The sequence below is a fragment of the Ahaetulla prasina genome, chromosome 11 (assembly GCF_028640845.1).
Source record: "Ahaetulla prasina isolate Xishuangbanna chromosome 11, ASM2864084v1, whole genome shotgun sequence".
Lineage (NCBI taxonomy): Eukaryota > Metazoa > Chordata > Lepidosauria > Squamata > Colubridae > Ahaetulla > Ahaetulla prasina.
In genome coordinates this window covers 16,038,132-16,059,207 of record NC_080549.1, presented here as the reverse complement: position 1 = coordinate 16,059,207, position 21,076 = coordinate 16,038,132, and the positions used below count along the sequence as shown (strand labels likewise).

The 21,076-nt window shown below is 43.9% G+C and overlaps 1 protein-coding gene across 1 annotated transcript in view; it reads left to right on the top strand.

Moving 5' to 3' along the window:
* LOC131183866 (connector enhancer of kinase suppressor of ras 2-like) overlaps positions 1-21,076 on the top strand; it is a 436,268-nt gene that overhangs the window by 368,027 nt on the left and 47,165 nt on the right. The gene's annotated exons all lie outside the window — the stretch shown is intronic.

Here is a 21,076-nt window from a genome sequence, read left to right as displayed (position 1 = left end):
TCTGTAAACCACTTAGAGAGGGCTGTAAAGCACTGTAAAGCGGTATATAAGTCTAAGTGCCTTTGGTAGTTCTAGTGCTATTTTGGAGTCTAACAAGATGGAATGAGTTACTCTGGTTGCACTTCAGATCATATAAATCTTTCAGCTTAATATGTTTCTTTAACAGCTTTAGTAGGAATGATATCTTGCTCTCAGTAAATCCTGAGCATCTTGAATAAAATGAATCGATGGATAAAGTCTAGTCTATCATTTATTTCAGAGATGATGGAAGTAATTTTATAGAACACTTTAGGCAAAAAAAAAAAAAACCTTGTTCTCCTACTAGTGGTAAATAAGTCTAAATACTATAGCTATTGCTATGGTACAATGTTGTGTATGCTACTCTAAACTGCATCAAGGCATCTATTAGGAAACGTATGTGCAAGTTCTCATGTTCAGAAGCCATAAATAAGATCAAATCAAATTTAACACTGTGCTTTTATTTTTAACTATACCTTGTGCTCGTTCCAGGAAGTCGGGGGGGGAGGGGGGTTGTGAAGGGAGGGGGAGGGGAGGTGGGGGGAAAGGGGGGGAAAAATTTTCTGTAAAACCTTTTGAATAAAAAAAAAAAATTTAACACTGTGCAATAAGAAATAGAGTCAATTCCCCCTGGTTGTATTGATGTTGTTGTTGTTAGTTGCAAAGTCGTGTCCGACCCATCGTGACCCCATGGACAATGTTCCTCCAGGCCTTCCTGTCCTCTACCATCCTCTGGAGTCCATTTAAGCTCATACCATGTCAGCGTTCCTTGCAAAGCTGACATACCGACTGCTTCAGTGACTCCATCCGGCCACCTCGTTCTCTGCCATCCTCTTATTCTTTTGCTCTCAATCATTCCCAGTACTCGGCTCTTCTCCAGGGAGTCCTTCCTTCTCATTTGAGTTTCATCTTCAGGATCTGGCCTTCTAAAGAGCAGTCAGGGTTGATCTCCTCTAGGACTGACCGGTTTGATCGCCTTGCAGACCAAGGGACTCGCAGGAGTCTTCTTCAGCACCATAGTTCAAAGGCCTCAATTCTTTGGCCCTCAGCTTCCCTTATGGTCCAACTTTCACAGCCATACATTGCAACTGGGAAAACCATCGCCTTGACTATACGCACTTTTGTTTTGCTTTTTAGTATGCTGTCTATATTTGCCATAGCTTTCCTCCTCAGGAGCAAGTGTCTCAGTGGTGGGTTTCAAAATTTTTTACTACCGGTTCTGTGGGTGTGGCTTGGTAGGCGTGGCAAGGGAAGGATACTGTAAAATCTCCATTCCCACCCCACTCCAGGAGAAGGTTATTGCAAAATCCTCATTTCCTCCCAATCAGTTCAGACTTGGGAGGCAGAGAATAGATGGGGGCAGGGCCAGGCAGAAATTTTACTACTGACTCTCTGAACTACTCAAAATTTCTGCTACCAGTTCTCCAGAACTGGTCAGAACCTGCTGAAACCCACCTCTGAAGCGTCTTTTAATTTCTTGGCTGCAGTCCCCATCTGCGGTGATCATGGAGCCCAGGAAAATAAAATCTGACACTACCTCCATTGTATTGTATCAGTTGTATTGATACACCTGATTAATTCCAGCTTTCTGTATGCTGTAAAAGAAATCTTTATCTTTTCGAGATTGGCAAACACATTCCCTATAGCTTCGGCATTTCTCCAGGGACATGCACAGGGAACCGACCAAGAGGACTTGTTTTATTTATTTCTGCGGGATATTTCATTTACTGCTCCCCTTCCATCTCTGCAAGACGTGAAAAAATGAAATTTTGAGGGTGATGCGTTTGGACTGTCGGCTTGCCCTTTATAAAACCCCAGCTGTGTCGTTCCTTTCAAATGAAATGCAGTCAAATCCTCGATCCATTAACTCAGAAAGAAAAGCATCTGGGATCGAAGGCTGTTGTCGGCTGTCGGCGGGATGTTGCTCCTTACTCTCGGTATCAGAAGATGAAAAGAGGGGGTGGAAAAAGAGGCCATGATGGATAGTTTGTCAGGCCAAGTTTTAGCTTTTATGGCTATATCTGATTTCTTGGCAGGTTTAAATTCTCCGAGGGGATAGCCGAGCCGTCTGAGTTTCCTCAGGCATTTTGTCAGGTGGAACATTAAGCAAAATGAAGAGAAGGGAACCGAAGCGAAGGTCGTCGGATAGCAAAATCCGAATTTACCTTCAGCAGGAAAGGAAAGAGGCTAGATAAGCTACTATCTGATCACATAACCTTCTCATGACCCATAATAACCTTCTCATAACCCATACAGGAAGGCGAAGTGATAGTACAGGCTAGTGCTTGACTTACGGCCACGATTGACCCCAAAAACTCTGTGGCTAAGCAAAAGAGTTGTTTGGTGAGTTTTGCTCCATTTTACAATCTTCCTTGCCACGGTTGTTAAGTGAATCGCTTCAGTTAGTAACACAGTTGTAATGGATCCGATTGACTTTGCTCGTCCAAAGGTCGTAAAAGGGGATCACAGGAATGCGGGACACCGCAACCGTCATAAATAGAAACCAGTCACCAAGCATCCAAAGTTTGATGGTCTGATCTTGGAGATGTTGAAATAGTTGGAAGAGTGAAAAATAGTCAAAAGCAGCGGTGGGTTTACCAATATTCTTACCACTGGTTCGCCCTGTGCATACAAGCATGCTTCACAAGCGCGCGCCATCTGCACATGAACCCAGCCTTCCGTGCATGCACTTTGCTCGTCTGCGTGCCTTCCGTGCATGTGGCCGGCCTCAAAAATGTGGCTAAATATGACAGCATTATGTCCGGGAAGGCACCCACCTGAAGTCACCGCTACCAGTTCGCCTGAAGCGGTACGAACCGGCTAAATACCACCTCTGTCATAAGTCACTGTTTTCAATGGTGTTGTAAGTTTGAACGGTTCACTAAATGAACTCTTGTAAGTCAAGGACCGATTGTACCACTTTATACCACACTGGTGAGGCCACACTTAGACTAGGGCATCCAGCTCCTGGTCACACAAAAGATGTTGAAAGACCCTGGCAAGTGTGCAGAGAAGAGCAACAAAAACGATCAGGGCTCTGGAGGCTAAACGTATGATGAACGTTTGAGGGAAGCTAGCTATGTCTAGCCCAGTGATGGCTAACCTTTTTGTTGTTGCATGCCAAAAGCGCATGCGCGACAGCGTGACACCACACCTGCGTACCCGCACCCATAATGAAATGCGTGCACCATGCCCCGTGATGTGCATGGAAACCCCCACACTCCCCCCACCCCCACATATGTGTGCACAACCCCCTGCATCCACCCCGCCTCCCCCTTGCCCATTTTTGGCTTCCAGGTTGGTGCAGGAGGCCTTCCAGACCCAAAACAGGATGCTGTCATGTCCCACTCCTCCTCCGATGGCCGGGTCTGGGAAGTCTGTATCAAGCGTGGCCACGAAGCCTCTGCAGCTTTGCCAAATTCCTGTCAGAGTTCTCAGGGCAGGCAGGAATCCAAGGTGTGACTTCAGCAACCAGATGAGACTTTGCTTGACTCAAGGAATGCCAAAAAGCAGATCCTTTATATAGGCCATGGGGTGTGGCTCCATGACTCAGCACTTATCCAGGCCTGCCCCTCCCTTCCTTTTGCTGACGTCGCCTCTCCATTCTCCGGAAGTGGGGATCCGTCCATGTGTCTTTCCGTCCTCCTGCTCTGCTGCCGGCAATCTAGCTCGTGGCTGGCTTCGTGCTCACATGCTGTAGGAGGGAGGTTTGTTTGCTCATTCTGTCCGGGCATGGTGCCAGGGCTGGGGGCTGCAGACATGCCAGGCCATACCTCTTCATAATCAGACTCTGGCTCAGATAGCAGGAGATGGGAGGGGCCCAGCTGCGGAGAGGAGGGCAGGCGAGGCACAACAGATGCGTGGGTGTGTGCGCGGCGCCTCCGCACCCCGTTTTGGCTTCCAGGTTGGTGCAGGAGGTTTTCCAGGCCCAAAACGGGGCATGGTTGCCCCGTTTTGGGCCTGGAAGGCCTCCTGCACCAATCTGGAAGCCAAAATGGGGTGCGGGGGCACCACGCACGCACCCCACATGTGCCCCACCCTCTGTGCATGCGCAGCAGAGACCCAAAGACCAGCTGGCCAGCGGGCGACACATGTACATGTGCATTGGAGCTGGACTGATTGATCGCAATTTTCTTGCAATTTTAATATAATCTTTGTGATCAAAGCACCTGCGTGTTCCTTTCAGTCAGGTTTGCTTGCCCTTGAGTGGTGACAAAAACCATTTCTGGCTATCTTGTTCCTGACTTCCTACAGTCTTGTGCTATTTCTTTAATGGGAATTGTAAATTACCTTCTCAAGGAGCTGTGGAGACAAAACAACCTCCGCCTGGGATTATGAATGAGGCTGAGCCCCCCCACCCCCCTGCTGTGTTATTTAAATGAAACAAGTCATTTTATTCTTTCATTTCCACTCCTAATTAGAATTGTGCAAATAGGAGAAACCAGGCATAGTAATTATGGAAATGTTTACCTTTACTAAGGCCTTGGTGCGTTTATTTGAAAGGACTGGAGTCTGGGTTGGATTGTTCACCGGGTAGATGCTCCAATGAATGAGCAACGGTTGCCTGCTTTGAACATAGCAGTCGGATCATTGTGAGGTTTGTAAGCACACCTTGTAAATCTACCTGATGCACACAACTCACTCACCTTCCAAGAGTTTCTTGCTGTCAGCAACATCCCTCATCTGGTCTTCCATTGAAGAAAATTCTTTTCCATGCAACTGAACCAGGAGTGAAATACTCCCGGTTCGGACCGGATTGGCCAATCCGGTAGTGATGGTGGCAGGTGGTTCGGAGAACCTGTAGCAAAAATCCCTCCCCCCCTCCCCCCAGCCCCAGCTGAGCCGCACGATCGTCAGAGGTTTGGTTTTTTTTACTTTTAAAAGCATTTTTTCTTCGGCCGAAAAAATGCTTTTAAAAGTTTTTTAAAAAGCCTCTGATGATCATGCGGCTCAGCTGGGACCGTTAGAACCCTTTAAAAGCATTTTTTTCTACAACCTCTTGCTGAAGGTTGTAGAAAAGCTTTTAAAAGGCTCCTCTGGCGATCGGGCAACTCAGCTGGGATCACCAGAGGAGCCTTTTAAAAGCTTTTTTTTTTACAACCTCTTCAGCCAAAGAGGTTGTAGAAAAAATGCTTTTAAAAGTAAAAAAAAAAAAAAAAGTTGGCCACGTCCATCCTGTCACATTACCGCCCCCACCAAGCCACGCCCACAGAACCAGTAGTAACAAATTTTACATTTCACCCCTGAACTGAACCATTGCAGTATAAACAGAGGTAGAGAGTCAAATACCGTGATGGCGAACCTATGGCATGCGTGCCCAAAGTGGCACAGGCAGCCACGTTGCCTGGCATGCACGGCATCACCTGTTTGTCTTCCAGGTTTCTGACGCACATGCATGCGCGACAATCTGCTGGTCTTTTTGCATGTGGCAGTGCCGGAAACTGGAAGAACTGGTCTTCCGTTTTTCTGCGTGAGCGTGCGCACTGGCCAGCTGATTGTCATGCACGCGTGCGTGCCAGAAACCCGGAAGAGTAGCTAGCTGAAACCGGAAGTTCAGTAACTGAAACCAGAAGTTCATTTTTGGCCGTGCGCATGCACCCTGGGCAGCTCCACTTCCTGTTTGCAGCCCAGACTCTCGCGTTCGTGCTCCCTTTTCGGCACTTGGTGCCAAAATGGTTCGCCATCACTGGTCTAATACTTTGATCCATCATAGCCTGCTAGAACCTTCTCCAATGGACCAGGCAAGGTATTCCCCATAGAAAAGAATCTCTATGGCTTAGGGTTGAGCTGTGGAGTTCTTTGTGCATTTGGAGCTTGGCTGTTTGCTTGCAAACATTTCATTAACCTAACTAGGTAACAGCCTCAGTGGGAGTGGGAGTAGGGTTTGTTGCTTGTTTTTATGTATAGTACTAGTTGGACCCCCGTGCTTTGCTATGAAACCATGTGATCGGGCTTGATAAATTGACACTTATAGCTTGAATCCTCCCCTAGCCTCTCCCCTTCTCTCCCTCAGCCTTTCCCCACAGAAACATCTTCTATCCTATCCCCTTCTTTTCCTCAGGCTTTCTAGCATCTTCTCTCCATGAGGCATGCCCACAGAAGCCTCTCCTCTCCCCTTCTCTCCCTCAGCCTTGCCCCACAGAAACGTCTCCTATCCTCTTCCCTTCTCTCCCTCAGGCTTTCTAGCTCCTTCTCTCCCTCAGCCTTGCCCCACAGAAATGTCTCCTATCCTCTCCCCTTCTCTCCCTCAGGTTTTCTAGCCCCTTCTCTCCATGAGGCGTGCCCCACAGAAGCCTCTCCTTTCCCCTTCTCTCGCTCAGGTTTTCTAGCCCCTTCTCTCCATGAGGCTTGTCCTACAGAAGCCTCTCCTCTCCCCTTCTCTCCCTCAGCCTTGCCCCACAGAAATGTCTCCTATCCTATCTCCTTCTCTCCCTCAGGCTTTCTAGCCCCTTCTCTCCATGAGCTTTGCCCCACAAAAGCCTGTTCTATGCTGTCCCATTCCCTCCAAAGTTATTTTCAAGTTGGGAGGGGGAGTAGAACGTCTTAACTAATTAGCATTAGAGCGTGTTATAATAATAAAGGAAATACTAATGCTCTGATGGTCATTTCAAAAAAACATTTCTTAGTGAGCACCTAGAAGCCAAGAGGAACATATGTGGCAAATTTCCAGTTTGTAGGCTTTACGGTTCTGGAGATTTTATGATGATGCATGAGTGGTTTTCGCTTTTAGATAGATAGATAGATAGATAGATAGATAGATAGATAGATAGATAGATAGATAGATAGATAGATAGATAGATAGATAGATAGATAGATAGATAGATGATGGATGGATGGTAGATAGATTGATTGTAGGTTATCCTTCCAGTTTTAGTAGGGGTGTGTGTGTTTCCTTTTTATTTTATTTTATTTATTTATTTTTTGTCAAGTATGTATTAAATAATGTAATGGTAATCCTTATGATTTATATTGATATATTGACCATAATTTGTACTGTAAATGTTGTACCTTGATGAAGATATCTTTTCTTTTATGTACACTGAGAGCATATGCACCAAAACAAATTCCTTGTGTGTCCAATCACACTTGGCCAATAAAAAATTCTATTCTATTCTATTCTATTCTATTCTATTCTATTCTATTCTATTCTATTCTATTCTATTCTATTCTATTCTATATAATATATAAGTATAAACATGGATTGGCTACGTAAAATAGATACAAATAGAGGAAACATTAGGACAGGGACGGTGGGCATGCTGGTGCGCTAATGCACGCCCCTTATAGACCTCTTAAGAATGGGGTGAGGTCAACAGTAGACAGTCTAAGGTTAAAGTTTTGGGGGTTTGGGGAAGAAACCACAGAGTCAGGTAGTACATTCCAGGCATTTACAACTCTGTTACTGAAATCATATTTTCTGGACTCAAGTTTGGAGCGGTTGCTCAAGTTTGGAGCAACCAAGCGGTTGCTCAAGTTTGGAGCGAGTGTTGGTTGCTGGAGGGGATGTGTTGCAGTCTTTCCACTTGTTTCCTAGTTTTTTTTTTAATTGTTTCTTCTGAATAGTCTGTAAATGTGATTTGTCTCTGTGTCTATTGATAGCTGATTCATGTAAACGCCGCACGTCCAGGAATTTCCTAGAATTTTGGATTCTCTGGTTATAATATCTGGTCTACAAAAATCGAGATGACCAATCATGCCTGATTCTCAGAGACCAAGTGCCTGCAGTTTTCTTAGCAAAGTTTTTCAAAAGTGGCTTGCCATTGCTTCCTTCCTAGGACTGAGAAAAAGTGCCTGGGTCAAGGTCACCCAGCTGGCTTTGTGCCCAAGGCAAGACTAGAACTCACAATCATTTGGTTTCTAGCCTACACATGAACCGTTACACCAAACTGACCATTAGATAAAAGCAAAGAGAGAGTTCTATACCTCTCTACTGCTATGTTATGGTTCCTTGAGTTTGTAGCTTATTAAAGTGTACAGTCACCAACCAAATAGCAGCCTAGATATAGTTGCTCAGTGTTGTGGTCCGCCAGCAGCCTGCGGACCTGACAGCGGAGTCGGACAGTGAGGAAGCTGGGGAGGACAATGGGCCAGTCTTGGAGTCAGGGGAAGGCCTGGATGAAGGCTCTGCATCGGAGGCAGAGAGAGGGCCAGGGCCATCTGGAAGTGATGCACGGACTCCGGAGCCTCCAGAGGCAGACAGCAGAGAGGCAGATGAACAGGAGGAGCCTGTTCCTAGTGCACACATGAGAAGAGCTGCCAGAAGACAAGAGCAGCTCAAGCAAAAAGGACAACTCAGGAGCAAGGCCAGAAGATGATTGACCCCTCCCATAAGGCTTAAAAGAACAGCAACGAATCGTTGGGTTCTTTGTAGAAAAGCAACATTGATTCCATTGCTTCTTATCAGCATCTCTTGAACTTTGTGGGGGTTTTGCCAAGAAAAGCCTTTGGCAGGTTGCCAAAGACATCAAAGGTTGGTGATAAGGTCGAAGAATTTGTTTTGGACTAAAGCTGAGAATGAATTCATTCTCCGCTGTTTTAATAAACTAAGTTTGTTCCGGACTTGAATTGTGTTTGGTAATCACTACTTGGGCCTCGGTCACATCACTCTGTTCTTCCTACTCCATTAGTTATCTTTCTATTCTTGTGGTGAGATCACTCTGACCTTCACCTTCTTTGGCCAAAGGAAGACCTGGCTCAGAGTCAACTCCCAGTTGGAAGAACCTTCATCCCAGCTGCGTTCCCTCTGATGGGACATCTGTTTTGTTGAAGTTCTACACTGTAGACATAACTGCTGAGAACGCCAACCACGGCGTGGAGATCTGTGATGAGCAGTTACCCTGCAGTGCAATTATTGATAAATTCCCACAGCAGCATGTGGCTCCACATTTGTGCGGCTAATTATCATGGCACGCAGCTCTGAGGCTGGTGGAGAAGTGCCAAAAAATATTGATTATACCGGTCTGCCTGCAAACGGATGGGTTCACGCTACTGGGGGAAGAAAAAAAAAAGCTGTGAAAGGGACCAATTTATGGTATATACAAATTGGCTCAACATCTTGCTCTCAGCTGTGACGTGGGGAGCGATGGATGTTACAAGCCCATCCGTTGCTTATAATCCAACAATGCCATCAATTGCTTGCAATCCAATTTGTACCTTGGCATAACGGTAAAGGCCAAAACAGGACTAACAAACACATCAGGGCTAGATTCGGCAGTCCACCTGCACTTAAAAGACACAGGCCACTCTTTTGAAAAATAACAAAGTCCACATTTTGGACAGAGAGGACCGCTGGTTTGAAAGAGGCATCAAAGATGCCATTGATATCAAAATTGAACAGCCCTCTCTCAACAGAGGGGGAGGGATACGACATCATCTATCTCTAGTCTACAATGCAGTCCTTTGAGCAGTTCCAAGAAGGCTCCACACCCATTTGCACCACTCAGGTCAGGGGTCTCCAACCTTGGCCCCTTTAAGACTTGTGGACTTCAACTCCCAGAGCCCCTCAGCCAGCAAAACTAGCTGAGGAACTCTGGGAGTTGAAGTCCACAAGTCTTAAAGGGACCAAGGTTGGAGACCCCTGACTCAGGTGACCCTGAGGACACATATAAACCTCCAAGTGGCCTCAATGACTCTCTAAAAGGATGCAAATGTGCAGCTGTCTGCAAGGAGTAGAAATCTTTCCATTCCCCACCATCCAGTCAGAGCTGAAGAAGCTTCTTGAATGAGAAGCAAAATACCTTCCAAAAAAAAAAAAAACCTCAGAAAGTCCAGTTACTTCTTGAAAAAGTACCTTTGGGATATTTCTTCAGGTAGTTTCTTTCTTCCATCCTTTGTCAGAGATTAGGCCAGGTTATTCTGACTGAGAATCTCCATAGATCTCCAAGTCATGGTTTACTCAATGCTCAATGATTATGGTGGCTTAAGAGCAGCTAAAATTTAAACTGTTATCTGTCATGTATCAAATGCTCATCCTGATTTCTGGAAGAGAGGCTTTTCTTGAAAGTTAAGGATTACAGCAAATTATTAGCAATGCATCTGAAAAAAAAAGCAAATTTAAAATATAAATAAACCCACGTTAGATAGTCAGTGTAGTTTTTGTACTACAAAAACTATGCTTCAAGTTCAGCTATTCACCACGGTTGCAAATTATGTTTCAAGGATTAAAAAGTCCATCCTCAGATGCCACCTGGTGTTGTGGGCTGCCAGCAGCCTGCGGAGCTGGCAACGGAGTCAGACAGCGATGAGGCTGAGGTGAGGCCAGGGCCATCGGGAAATGAGGTGTGGATTACAGAGCCTCCAGAGACTGATAGTAGTGAGGCAGAGGAACAGGAGGAGCCTGTTCCTAATGCACGCATGAGAAGAGCTGTCAGAAGGCAAGAGCAGCTCAAGCAAAGAGGACGACTCGGGAGTAAGGCCAAGAGATGATTGGCCCCTCCCATAAAGCTTAAAACAGACCAGCAACTGCGTTTGGGCTTTGCCGGAAAACAACATTGGTAGCTTCATCTTCTGCTTCGTCTACGTCTACGTCTTACATTTATTTTTGTATCTGTGACTTCTGAATGTTTGCCAAGAAAGGCCTTTGGCAGTTTGCCTAATTGGACCAAGTTTTCCAATAGGACTGAGGAACCTGTGTTGGGAGGAATTTGCTTTAATTTAGTTGAACTTATGCTGGGAATGAAGTAATTCTCAGCTGTTCGAATAAAGTTTGTTTATTTTTTTCACTGACTGAGTTTCCTACTACCTACTAGGGCCTGGGGTCACAACACCTGGAGCAATTTTGCCACACCGGCCGTATCACACTGCCTGCTTTCAAAGTTTCTCCCTTGTGGGTTGAGGAACCTGTCTTTTTTATTTCTTGAATCAGCAGACCAAGCGTGAGTTTCTAAATCGGCTTGATGCAAACCTGATGGCTTCCTCTTTTGTTCAGCTAGGAGCGTGCTGCTTCCTTTGGCCTTTTTGCTCAGCAGGGCTCAGTCCAAAAGCCAGCAGGAAGTCAAGAGAGGCTTTTTCAGTCACAGCTGAGGTTTTCTCCTACGACGACGTTTCAAACTGCTGACCTTGAACAAATGCCTGGTCATAGCCAAATCAGCAGCGAGCTGGCTCTCCTGCTGCTTAGGCCAATAATGCCAGGGAAAAAAAACAGAGAGAGGAAAAGAGGGGTTTTTTTGGTGGGGGGGGGGGTTGGATCCTTCTGGCTCAGCGTGCAGCTGTGCCCTGCACCGAAATGGTAAGTCAAAGTCCAGCAGCTTTCTAGATTTGATACAGGTTCTGAAATGGCTTCTGCAGTTTAGGTAGGATGCGTGGATCCCTGCAGGAGCTGTGAAATGAAGAGCGCAGGAGCCGGATCGCAGAGTATTAAGTTCACGCGCGTTGAGAACTTAAACGGAATCCCATCTTTGGGCTGTGCAAGGTGTTACTTTACCTCTTATCACCCAGCTTCAAGGGATGACCTTGAGTAACAGACATTGCAAAAGGGAAATAAAAGCTTTACTACGTCCACTCTGACCCTATCGTGTACTGTATATAGCTTTATAAATCTCCATCGCCTTTCTTCTCAAAAGCATTGTGAATAGAACAGAACAGAACAGAACAGAACAGAACAGAACAGAACAGAACAGAATAGAATAGAATAGAATAGAATAGAATAGAATAGAATCAATGGTGGGATTCAAAAATTTTTACTACCGGTTCTGTGGATGTGGCATGGTGGGCATGGCAGGGGAAGGTTACTGTAAAATCCCCATTTCCTCCCGATCAGCTGGGACTCGGGAGGCAGAGAATAGATGGGGGTGGGGCCAGTCAGAGGTGGTATTTACCGGTTCTCCAAACTACTCAAAATTTCCGCTGCCAGTTCTCCAGAACTGGTCAGAACCTGCTGAAGCCCACCTCTGAATAGAATAGAATAGAATAGAATAGAATAGAATAGAATAGAATAGAATAGAATAGAATAGAATAGAATAGAATAGAATTCTTTATTGACCAAGTGTGATTGGACACACAAGGAATTTGTCTTTGGTGCATAGGCTCTCAGCGTACATAAAAAAGAAAAGATACATTCGTCAAGAATGCCCAACCCACTGCTGAAACAGGAAATGCTATATCATTTCAGACAAATAGTTGTCCAATCTTTTCTTTAAAAATGGCAATGCTGGAACTCCCACAACCTCTGGAGGCAAGTCATTTCACTGACTGATTATTCAAGCTGTCAGGAAAAGGGAGGGAGGGAGGGAGGGAGGGAGGGAGGGAGGGAGGGAGGAAAGAAGGAATGAGACAGGGAGGGAGGGGGGGAGGAAATCAAAGAGAGAGAGAGAGAAAGAGAAAGAAAGAAGAAAGAAAGAAAGAAAGAAAGAAAGAAAGAAAGAAAGAAAGAAAGAAAGAAAGAAAGAAAGAAAGAAAGAGGGAGGAGGGGGAGGGAGAGAGGGAGGGAGGGAGGAAATTAGAGAGACAAGAAAGAAAGAAAGGAAGGAAGGAAGGAAAGAAGGAAGGAAGGAGAGAGGGAGGGAGGGAGGGGGGAGGAAATCAAAGAGAGAGAGAGAGAGAGAGAGAAAGAAAGAAAGAAAGAAAGAAAGAAAGAAAGAAAGAAAGAAAGAAAGAAAGAAAGAGAAAGGGGGAGGTAGGGGAAATCAAAGAACAGAAAAAGAAGAAAGAAAGAAAAAGAAAGAAAGAAGGAAAGAAAGAAAGAAAGAAAGAAAGAAGAAAGGAGGGAGGGAGGGAGCAAATCAGAGGGAGAAAGAGAAAGAAAGAAAGAAAGAAAGAAGAGGGGGAGGGAGAGAGGGAGGGAGGAAATCAGAGAGTCAAGGAAGGAAGGAAGGAAGGAAGGAAGGAAGGAAGGAAGGAAGGAAGGAAAGTCCAGCTGCCTTTTGGAAAAAGCACTTTTGGGACAACCATGACCTGGATGCTTGAAAATCTCCATAGACATCAAGACGGTCTGCTTCATACCACATGATAAGACAACAACTGAGTTTTCTCTAAGACTTAACCACAAAATAGCCAGTCCTGTTTTTACCTAGATTGTCACATTGTACAAACCCAGTGTAATTCCTCAAGTTTGTTTAAGACCTGTAGTTTCCATATGCTGATCTGCTCCCCGTGCGGGAAAACCAGGCTGTCTGAAATTATTCGTGGACACATTCTATAGTAGCGGTTGATTAGGTCAACGGACAATCTAAACAGGGATTTCTCGATAGGAAAAGCAAACAGCCGCGTGATTCTCTTGCAAGAATTCAGTTCTGTATTCTGGTTTCACAACACAGAATCAACCTTTGCCTCAGCAGGATTTTGTCCAGATGGGCACTGATCGTAAAAAATGAGGAGAAGCATTGGAACTGACAAGTTTCCGATTAGTTAGAGCAATGCTTAGAATTAGGAGAAACCCACCGCACCAAGCCTGGAGGGTACGAAAAATCTCAGCAGCTTTCAGAGATACAGGCGGACAAAGTTCACGCTTTGTGGCGCCTTTATTCATGATTAGTCTGCCAAAATTTGACAGCAAAATCATTAATTTTCAGTGCCGTAGATAGAGACAGAGACAGACATTTTGATATATATGAAATAAAACTCATCCTAGGCCTTTGAAGTTCAACACACTTTAAGCATTCCCTAAATCATCAAAAACCAGAATATAGACAGGGAGGGCTGCTGGGGGTTGGCAAGGGTTCGGGAGAACCTCTAGCTAAGATTCTGTACCATTCGGAGAATCCCGCAAATCCCACTCCTGGCTGGCCCTGCCCACCCCTCCCCTCCTCTCCCAGGAGTCCCCACGTTTTGGATGCAGGTAAGTGCAGGAAGACCTCCAGAGGGCCTCCGGAGCCTGGGAGGCAGTTTCGCCTCCCAGAGCCTTGAGGAAAGCCTCCGGAGCTCAGGAGGGCAAAACTGTGGTAAAGGAGGCTGACTAGGCCATACTCACTATGGCTACGCCCACCAGCAACCGGGCAGATAAGCCCTTGCTAAAGTTTTTGAAGCTCAGCCCTGCTTAGATATATATGAAGCATTCCCTACATTGTCGAAAACCAGAATGTAGACCTTTCTGAAATAATTGGGCGCCTCAAAAGTTTTCCTTCTCGTTTTAAGAAGAAGAGAAAAAGGCAAGTTAAAAAAAGCTGATGGAGGGTTCTAGAACGGTTATAAATAGAATCCAGAAATTGAGGTGTAGGCAATCCAGACAAAATGTATTTCTAGAGCAGAGAACATAGTGGTAGGCAGCTTGGGCGACTTTAAAGAGGGCCTGGAAATTCTGAGAGATGAAGATGTCAGAAGATAATCACAGTGGTCGTATATGAACCTAAGAGCTCAACAACATGCTCTGGACGCCCATTATTAAGTCACAATGTTGGGGAAGTGCTATTGCTTGTATCCTCCTTGTGAGATTAGTCTTTGGTTGACCACAAGAGGAAATAAAAAGTTGAACAAGCAAAGGCTCTAGAGGTCTTGGTGTTTTATAGTCAACAAAGCAGGGTTAGAATTGAGAACTATATATTTATTTATTTTGATCCTGCCTTTATTATTTTTATAAATAACACAAAGCATCGAACATACTTAATACTCCTTTCTCCTCCTATTTTCCCCATAACAACAATCCTGTGAGGTGAAGTAAGCTGAGAATAGAAATCCCACTCCTGGCTGGCCCTGCCCACCCCTCCCTCCTCTCCCAGGAGTCCCCACGTTTTGGATGCAGGTAAGTGCAGGAAGACCTCCAGAGGGCCTCCGAGCCTGGGAGGCAGTTTCGCCTCCCAGAGCCTTGAGGAAAGCCTCCGGAGCTCAGGGAGGGCAAAACTGTGGTGCAGGAGGCTGACTAGGCCATGCCCACCATGGCCTCGCCCACCAGCAACCGGGCAGAGAAGCCCTTGGTAAAATTTTGAAGCCCAGCCCTGCTTAGATATATATATAGTAGATAGATAGATAGATAGATAGATAGATAGATAGATAGATAGATAGATAGATAGATAGATAGATATGTATATAGATATATATATAATAGAATAGAATTTTTATTGGCCAAGTGTGATTGGACACACAAGGAATTTGTCTTGGTGCATATGCTCTCAGTGTACATAACAGAAAAGATATGTTCATCAAGGTACAACATTTACAACACAATTGATGGTCAAGATATCAATATAAATCATAAGGATTGCCAGCAACAAGTTATAGTCATACAGTCATAAGTGGAAAGAGATTGGTGATGGGAACGATGAGAAGATTAATAATAATGCAGACTTAGTAACTAGTTTGACAGTGTTGATGGAATTATTTGTTTAGCAGAGTGATGGCCTTCGGGGAAAAACTGTTCTTGTGTCTAGTTGTTCTGGTGTGCAGTGCTCTATAGCGTCGTTTTGAGGGTAGGAGTTGAAACAGTTTATGTCCAGGTTGCAGGATCTGCAAATATTTTCACGGACCTCTTCTTGATTCGTGCAGTATACAGGTATATAGATATATATATACATATATATAGTAGATAGATAGATAGATAGATAGATAGATAGATAGATAGATAGATAGATAGATAGATAGATAGATAGATAGATAGATAGATATGTATATGTGTATATATATAATTATATATAATGTGTATATATATATATATATATATATATATATATATATATATATATATATATATATATATATATATATATATATATATATATATATATATATATATATATATATATATACAGGTATATATAGTATATAGAGCTGAGAGAAAGAGGGACTGTGGCCCATTGTTCCTGCTTCAGTTTCCTCTTTTGCCTACTCAAAAGTAGAGACATTCCCTGAAACCCTGACAGGACTTGAACTCAACTAAGCTAGACAAGCCAAAGGTTTGATATGAGATGTAGAACTTGGTTCTTCTGCTGTTTACTATGTCATGGACTTACCATGAACCCTGACAGTCCTGCCTCCTCCTATTTCCAGTCCCGCCTCCCATAGCTGCATTCATCGATAGAGTTTTGAGGTTTGACAACCCAAAACTCTATCTGAACCTTAAATCCACTGAACTGTTGAGTGGCCAGTTTGAAGCCTCTATGGGCTATATGCCTAAATATTTTGAGGTGGGTGTTATGTACCATATAAGGAGTGAGCTATAGGTTTCACTCAAGTCCTCCAAAAAGGTGAGGGTGATATAAACAGAATAACACTATTGGAAGGGACCTTGAAGATCTTCTAGTCCAATCCTCTGCTGAAGCAAGAGAGCCCTACGCCATACATGGTTATTCAATCTTTTCTTAAAATGGCAATGCTGGAACTCCCACAACCTCTGAGGCAAGTCATTTCACTGACTGATTATTCAAGCTGTCAGGAAAAGGGAGGGAGGAGGGAGGAGGGAGGAGCAAATCAGAGGGAGAAAGAGAAAGAAAGAAAGAAAGAGAAAGGGGGAGGTAGGGGGAAATCAAAGAGAGAGAAAGAAAGAAAGAAAGAAAGAAAGAAAGAAAGAAAGAAAGAAAGAAAGAAAGAAAGAAAGAAAGAAAGAAAGAGAAAGGGGGGGAGGTAGGGGGGAAATCAAAGAGACAGAAAAAGAAGAAAGAAAGAAAGAAAAAGAAAGAAAGAAGGAAAGAAAGAAAGAAAGAAAGAAAGAAGAAAGGAGGGAGGGAGGGAGCAAATCAGAGGGAGAAAGAGAAAGAAAGAAAGAAAGAAAGAAGAGGGGGAGGGAGAGAGGGAGGGAGGAAATCAGAGAGTCAAGGAAGGAAGGAAGGAAGGAAGGAAGGAAGGAAGGAAGGAAGGAAGGAAGGAAGGAAAGTCCAGCTGCCTTTTGGAAAAAGCACTTTTGGGACAACCATGACCTGGATGCTTGAAAATCTCCATAGACATCAAGACGGTCTGCTTCATACCACATGATAAGACAACAACTGAGTTTTCTCTAAGACTTAACCACAAAATAGCCAGTCCTGTTTTTACCTAGATTGTCACATTGTACAAACCCAGTGTAATTCCTCAAGTTTGTTTAAGACCTGTAGTTTCCATATGCTGATCTGCTCTCAAGGGAAAACCAGGCTGTCTGAAATTATTCGTGGACACATTCTATAGTAGCGGTTGATTAGGTCAACGGACAATCTAAACAGGGATTTCTCGATAGGAAAAGCAAACAGCCGCGTGATTCTCTTGCAAGAATTCAGTTCTGTATTCTGGTTTCACAACACAGAATCAACCTTTGCCTCAGCAGGATTTTGTCCAGATGGGCACTGATCGTAAAAAATGAGGAGAAGCATTGGAACTGACAAGTTTCCGATTAGTTAGAGCAATGCTTAGAATTAGGAGAAACCCACCGCACCAAGCCTGGAGGGTACGAAAAATCTCAGCAGCTTTCAGAGATACAGGCGGACAAAGTTCACGCTTTGTGGCGCCTTTATTCATGATTAGTCTGCCAAAATTTGACAGCAAAATCATTAATTTTCAGTGCCGTAGATAGAGACAGAGACAGACATTTTGATATATATGAAATAAAACTCATCCTAGGCCTTTGAAGTTCAACACACTTTAAGCATTCCCTAAATCATCAAAAACCAGAATATAGACAGGGAGGGCTGCTGGGGGTTGGCAAGGGTTCGGGAGAACCTCTAGCTAAGATTCTGTACCATTCGGAGAATCCCGCAAATCCCACTCCTGGCTGGCCCTGCCCACCCCTCCCCTCCTCTCCCAGGAGTCCCCACGTTTTGGATGCAGGTAAGTGCAGGAAGACCTCCAGAGGGCCTCCGGAGCCTGGGGAGGCAGTTTTCGCCCTCCCAGAGCCTTGAGGAAAGCCTCCGGAGCTCAGGGAGGGCAAAACTGTGGTGCAGGAGGCTGACTAGGCCATGCCCACCATGGCCTCGCCCACCAGCAACCGGGCAGAGAAGCCCTTGGTAAAATTTTTGAAGCCCAGCCCTGCTTAGATATATATGAAGCATTCCCTACATTGTCGAAAACCAGAATGTAGACCTTTCTGAAATAATTGGGCGCCTCAAAAGTTTTCCTTCTCGTTTTAAGAAGAAGAGAAAAAGGCAAGTTAAAAAAAAAAGCTGATGGAGGGTTCTAGAACGGGTTATAAATAGAATCCAGAAATTGAGGTGTAGGCAATCCAGACAAAATGTGTATTTCTAGAGCAGAGAACATAGTGGTAGGCAGCTTGGGCGACTTTAAAGAGGGCCTGGAAATTCTGAGAGATGAAGATGTCAGAAGATAATCACAGTGGTCGTATATGAACCTAAGAGCTCAACAACATGCTCTGGACGCCCATTATTAAGTCACAATGTTGGGGAAGTGCTATTGCTTGTATCCTCCTTGTGAGATTAGTCTTTGGTTGACCACAAGAGGAAATAAAAAGTTGAACAAGCAAAGGCTCTAGAGGTCTTGGTGTTTTATAGTCAACAAAGCAGGGTTAGAATTGAGAACTATATATTTATTTATTTTGATCCTGCCTTTATTATTTTTATAAATAACACAAAGCATCGAACATACTTAATACTCCTTTCTCCTCCTATTTTCCCCATAACAACAATCCTGTGAGGTGAAGTAAGCTGAGAATAGAATTTATTGGCCAAGTGTGATTGGACACACAAGGAATTTGTCTTGGTGCATATGCTCTTAGTGTACATAAAAGAAAAGATATGTTCATCAAGGTACAACATTTACAACACAATTGATGGTCAATATATCAATATAAATCATAAGGATTGCCAGCAACAAGTTATAGTCATACAGTCATAAGTGGAAAGAGATTGGTGATGGGAACGATGAGAAGATTAATAATAATGCAGACTTAGTAACTAGTTTGACAGTGTTGATGGAATTATTTGTTTAGCAGAGTGATGGCCTTCGGGGAAAAACTGTTCTTGTGTCTAGTTGTTCTGGTGTGCAGTGCTCTATAGCGTCGTTTTGAGGGTAGGAGTTGAAACAGTTTATGTCCAGGTTGCGAGGGATCTGCAAATATTTTCACGGCCCTCTTCTTGATTCGTGCAGTATACAGGTATATAGATATATATATACATATATATAGTAGATAGATAGATAGATAGATAGATAGATAGATAGATAGATAGATAGATAGATAGATAGATAGATAGATAGATAGATATGTATATGTGGATATATTTAATTATAAATATATATATATATATATATATATATATATATATATATATATATATATATATATATATATATATATATATATACAGGTATATATAGTATATAGAGCTGAGAGAAAGAGGGACTGTGGCCCATTGTTCCTGCTTCAGTTTCCTCTTTTGCCTACTCAAAAGTAGAGACATTCCCTGAAACCCTGACAGGACTTGAACTCAACTAAGCTAGACAAGCCAAAGGTTTGATATGAGATGTAGAACTTGGTTCTTCTGCTGTTTACTATGTCATGGACTTACCATGAACCCTGACAGTTCTGCCTCCTCCTATTTCCAGTCCCGTCTCCCATAGCTGCATTCATCGATAGAGTTTTGAGGTTTGACAACCCAAAACTCTATCTGAACCTTAAATCCACTGAACTGTTGAGTGGCCAGTTTGAAGCCTCTATGGGCTATATGCCTAAATATTTTGAGGTGGGTGTTATGTACCATATAAGGAGTGAGCTATAGGTTTCACTCAAGTCCTCCAAAAAGGTGAGGGTGATATAAACAGAATAACACTATTGGAAGGGACCTTGAAGATCTTCTAGTCCAATCCTCTGCTGAAGCAAGAGAGCCCTACGCCATACATGGTTATTCAATCTTTTCTTAAAAGTCACCAGTCATGGAGTATCCACAACGTAACTGGTTAGAAGAGTTGATAGGGGGACCTTGGAGGTCTTCTGATCCAAACCCCTGCTCAAGCAGGAGGCCCTACACTGTTTTCAGAAAATGGTTGCCCAATCTCTTCTTAAAAACCTCCAGTGTTGGAGCACCCACAACTTCTAGAGGCAAGCCGTTCCACTGGTTAAATGTTCTCGCTGTCTAGCTAGATCCTAGGTTGGATCTCTCTTTGATAAACTTCCATCCCTAACTTCTCGTCCCATCCTTGGATGCTTTGGAGAATAGGCTGAAGCCAGTGGTGAAATCCAAAAAATTTTTTACTACCGGTTCTGTGGGCGTGGCTTGGTGGGTGTGGTGTGGCTTGGTGGGCGTGGCTTGGTGGGCATGGCTTGGTGGGCGTGGCAAGGGAAGGATACTGCAAAATCCCCATTCCCTCCCCACTTCTGTGGGAAGGAGATTGCAAAATCTCCATTCCCACCCCACTCTGGGACCAGCCAGAGGTGGTATTTGCTGGTTCTCTGAGCTACTCAAAATTTCCGCTACCGGTTCTTCAGAACCTGCTGGATTTCACCCCTGCCTGAACCCCTCTTCTTTGTGGCAGCCCATTAAATATTGGAAGACTGCTATCACTTCACCCCTAGTCCTTCTTCTCATTAAGCTAGATATATATTACTACTAACCTGCCTTCCATTGAGGACCTATATACTGCACAAGTCAAAAAGAGGACTGTGAAAATATTTACAGACCCCTCGCATCCTGGACATAAACTGTTTCAACTCCTACCCTCAAAACGATGCTATAGAGCACTGCACACCAGAACAACTAGATAGAAGGACAGTTTTTACCCGAACGCCATTCCTCTGCTAAACAAATAATTCCCTCAACACTGTCAAATAATTTACTAAGTCTCATTACTATTAATCTTCTCATTGTTCCTATCAACCACTCCTCCCACTTATGACTGTATGACTACAACTTTGTTGCTGGTATCCTTTAGATTTATATTGACTATTTCCCTATGACTATCATTAAGTGTTGTACCTTATGATTCTTGATGAACGTATCTTTTATTTTATGTACTCTGAGAGCGTATGCACCAAGACAAATTCCTTTTGTGTCCAATCATACTTGGCCAATAAAGAATGCTATTCTATTCTATTTTATATATCCAGTTCCTGCAACCATTATTCATATGTTATAGCCTCACATTTCTGGGACTGAATTCCCTCCATCCGTCCAGTCCATTTGTGTTACTTTCCAAGCTAGAATCCTAAAGACTTCAAAAAATCCACTTCCCAACAAACCTCTTTTTTCAAGTAACGGAATGACTTTGGCGGGTTGTC